The 4,292-nt window shown below is 54.0% G+C and overlaps 1 long non-coding RNA gene across 1 annotated transcript; it reads right to left on the bottom strand.

The window, feature by feature from the left end:
• Positions 1-1,123: 1,123 nt before the first annotated feature.
• LOC119627971 (uncharacterized) lies at positions 1,124-3,538 on the bottom strand. Its single transcript, XR_005244221.2, has 3 exons — positions 3,509-3,538; positions 2,815-2,924; positions 1,124-1,335 (listed from the first exon to the last, which is right to left on the bottom strand). It is a non-coding gene; the product is annotated as an uncharacterized lncRNA (long non-coding RNA).
• Between the last annotated feature and the right edge of the window lie 754 nt (positions 3,539-4,292).

Consider the following 4,292-nt stretch of genomic DNA (forward strand, 5'->3'; position numbering starts at 1 on the left):
ACAAAAAATTAGCCAGACATGGTTGCACACACCTATAGTTCCAGCTATGCAGGAGGCTGAGGTGGGAGAATCACCTGAGCCCAGGAGGTTGAGGCTGCAGTGAGCTGTGATCACACCACTGCACTCCAGCTTGGGCAACAGAGTGAGACCCTGTCTCTAAGAAAAAAAAAAAAATGGTAAGGGGTGAGGAGAGGCTGAGGGGGCACAGCAGATCAGAGCTCAGAGTCCCAGGAAACAACTGGTGGGAGGGACTTGGAAGGACCTGCTCACACCTCTTAACCCTCCAGTCCCTGAGGAGTGGGAGGTGATGAGGGGTCCCCCGGGTACCTTCTCATTGAGACAATCGCAGTCTTCCAGTGCAAAGCATCTCATCAGCCTTACTCCTAAGAGAAGGATTTTCCCTCTTCCCTATCCCCAGGTGGTTCCCACGGATGCTCCTCTGCTCACCTCCACACAGGAGAGGAATGAACCTTGTTCCCAGCTGGAACCCCTCTCCAGAGTCCAGGTGAACCTCGGAAGGCACAGTTAATGCCCTTTACCTAGATCAGTGGTTCTCAAAGTGAGGTGGGAGGATCCATCATATCAGATACCTGGACCCTCATTAGAAAAGCAAATCTTAGAAAAGTGAAGGGGTGGTCCAACATGCCATTCCAACCAGCCCCCAGATGATTCTGATGCCATCCGTCTGGGAACCACTGGTCGGGAGAACAATTCAGCTAGAATTTTCTGGGTGCCCGGATGTGGAGTGGGGAGAGGGGAAAAGGAGCATCCCAGCAGCCTGGCTGGTGGCAGCAGCTGGGCTTCTCCGGAAGAAGGAGCTGGTCTGCTTCCGGGCCAGGGGTCTGCCCCTCCCTCAGGCTGGGGATTCTTGTGGTGAGCAGGTGCACTGGGGAGAGATAGACCGTGGTTTTCAGGAACTTCTTGAAGGGATCTGAAACTCCCAGAACATCAAGAGCCTTTCTTTGAAAAGATTTTAATTTAACACACAATTATCATTTGAATCCACTTTCATTGGAAACATTCAAGCCACACTAACACAGAGGTAGCAACAAGGAAAAGTCCTTCCTTGATGCCCTCAACGCTAGATCCTGTCCAGAAGCAGCCACTGATACCTAATGTTTACCCTTCGGGATCTTTAGTGACATTTATTTGTACACACAGAAGGACAGAGTCTGGGTGCCTTTACATAAAGAGGATAATGGGAAGAGGTTATGTTGGGCAACTCCCTCCTCCCTCCCTTTAATAACACGTCTTAGAACCTCTGCTTTAAACGCCTGGAGATCCAGCATCAGGCTCTCTCTGGGCCTCTTTTCAACAATATCTGGAGGGCGGTGGCTACAGAGGCAAGAAAAAAAACCATTTTAACACCACAGCAGAGCACCCCACCCTTTTCCTGAATACCTCCACCATCCGCTGTCCATGCCTACCCTGTGACTGCACACACACACTGACACTGGTCTGGTTTAAGGAAACCCTTCCCAGTCCTCGCCCAGCGTGGCAACCCCTGACCTCACAGGCAGCACAGCGCTGAGGCACTGGGGCCTCCTTTTGCTCCAGACAGAAATTCCTTGGCCCGGAGAAGGCCCTCTCTGGAGTCCCAGGACAAACAGGCATCGGAAGGGCTGTGTCACCACTGAGAGTTGTGCGTGTTTGCATGTACATTTACCCTGGGTGGGAGTTCAGAGCTTTCCTTTTGATTCCCAAAGGCCTCTGGTACTCTATACAGGATGAAAACCAAGCTGTACGTTGATTGCCTCTTAATGGGTTTTCTAATTTACAGTCGAATGCTTGGGAGTCAGCTAGCTCTTGGGAAAATGGCGGCCTCCCCCTCCCTGAAAGCTCAGGCCTGGGTACAGGGCGTCCTCTCTCTAAATGGCAGAGCAAGAGGGAGGAAAAGCTGAAGATGAGAGAAAGAGTGAGGCAGATGGGCAACCCAAGTGTCCTGGGTGGAACAGTATCCCCCCAACATTCATGTCCTTCCCCAAACCTCAGAATGTGACCTTATATGGAAATAGGGCATTGCAGATGTGATTAATTTGAGGTTATACTGGGTGGGGTGGGCCTTTAATCCAGTATGACTGTAGTCCTTATAAGAAGAGAGGAGAGGCTGGGCACGGAGGCTCATGCCTGTAATCCCAGCACTTTGGGGGGCCAAGGTGGGCGTATCACGAGGTCAGGAGATGGAGACCATCCTGGCTAACATGGTGAAACCTCATCTCTACTAAAAATATAAAAACTTAGGCTGGGCGCGGTGGCTCATACCTGTAATCCCAGCACTTTGGGAGGCTGAGGCAGGCAGATCACGAGGTCAGGAGATCGAGACCATCCTGGCTAATATGGTGAAACCCCATCTCTACTAAAAATACACACACACAAAATTAGCCAGCCATGGTGGTGGGTGCCTGTAGTCCCAGCTACTAGGGAGGCTGAGGCAGGAGAATGGTGTGAACCCGGGAAGTGGAGCTTGCAGTGAGCTGAGTTCACACCACTGCACTCCAGCCTGGGCAACAGAGCAAGACTCCATCTCAAAAAAAAAAAAAAAAAAATTAGCTGGGCATGGTGGCGGGCGCCTGTAGTCCCAACTACTTGGGAGGTCGAGTCAGGAGAATCATTTGAACCCGGGAGGCAGAGGTTGCAGTGAGCTGAGATTTCACCACTGCACTCCAGCCTGGGCAACGAAGTGAGACTCCATCTAAAAAAAAAAAAAAAAAGAGAGAGAGAGAGGAGAATAGATGCAGAAGACACTGAGGGGAGAACGCCATGTGAAGATGGAGGCAGACACAGGAGTGATACCTCTACAAGCAGGGAACGTACAGGGTTGCTGGCAACCACCAGAAGCCAGGAGCGCGGCCTGGAGCAGACCCTCCACCAGGACCTCCGGCGGGAGCCTTGCTGACACCTTGAGTTCAATGCTGGCCCCAGAACTGTGAGAGAAGACATCTCTGTTTAAAGCCACTCACTTGGTTAGTGGTACTTTGTCACAGGAGCCCCAGGAAATGCATATACCAAGGTAGGGGGGGCAAAAAAGCAGAGCTCAGTCATGACTTCTGGGGAGACCCTGAAGCCCCCACAGAGTCCCCAGCATTCAGCGCCTGAAAGGGCCGGGCCCCTTTGGGTCAAAGAGTCTGCCCTGTGCTCACTCAGTTGTGCAGGCAGCTCCCAGCCCGGAGAGAGAGTTCCCTAATAAACACGCAAACCAAACCCATGTTCCCTCCAGGCCCGCGAGTCACCTGCCACTTGGCAATGAGAGGACGTCAGCCCAGTTCCTGGCTGGCGGCTCTGACAGGCGCCCATCTGCTCCGGAAGTGTCCGGCCTGGATAAACAGAGCCAGGCTCTGCCTCCCACGGCCGACCCAGCCAGGTCAAGCGGAAGCCCAGGGCCTCAGGCCTCAGGTCTCCCAGGGGTCACTTTCCACCCTGACCTGATCACAGCTGGCTACCCCAGCAGGAACAGGCATCCCTGGAAAACGGCAGTGAAGACACGGGAAAGGAAGAGTTGGGGACCTACCTCCCAGGCCACTTCCCTGGATATCTGCTGGGCCCAGGGTCACTGCCCCTCCCATCTGCCCCCCTCCTCACTCACGCCCACATAAAGCCATCTGCCACCCTCGCCCCCTGGCAGGCACCACAGCCTCATGACTCAGCACCCAGCCCAGAGCTGCTCTGTGGGTGGCCACTCCGGAACCTTGCAGAGAGGGAGGTGCTAGGAAGGGGGTTTGAGCGGGGGTGGGTGGAGGCAGAATACACGTGCAGACCCCAGGTGGCTGTTCAAAGAGCGCCAAACCCTGACAGCACTGCCTTCATCCGGTTTTGCAGGCAACCACCTTTCCAGCAGAGGTGTTGCCTAAAATATCATGGCCTAATTGAAATGCACCTGATCAGTTCCGCTTTCCCTCCAGGCTTCCCCTCCAGGCTTCCCCACGCGTTCTCGAGGTCCTGATCCCAGGCCATGCTGGGACCCTTTCTCCAGTTCCATCCTTGCTTCTTTTTGTGCCTTCCCCACCTCCTTGCAGCCCCTGGAACACATCCCTGGAACAGCTAATTCACCCCCACACACCCTTGAGTAGATAAAGGCCCACAAATGTATTGGAGACTTCATGTCATCCTTTGAGCAAGGGGCTTGACCCCAAGTGCCCACCCCAAAACACTTGTGGTAATGGTGACACCGTAGGTGCCATTCTGGGGAGGAGAGAGAGTGAGGGTGGAGGATGTCATCCCCACAGTGGCAGGGCAAGAGACAGGTCCCCGCCCCAGGAATCTTGGGCAGGTGGCTCCAGGTTCCGTTCTGAGTC

The sequence above is a fragment of the Chlorocebus sabaeus genome, chromosome 9, assembly GCF_047675955.1.
Source record: "Chlorocebus sabaeus isolate Y175 chromosome 9, mChlSab1.0.hap1, whole genome shotgun sequence".
Classification (NCBI taxonomy): domain Eukaryota; kingdom Metazoa; phylum Chordata; class Mammalia; order Primates; family Cercopithecidae; genus Chlorocebus; species Chlorocebus sabaeus.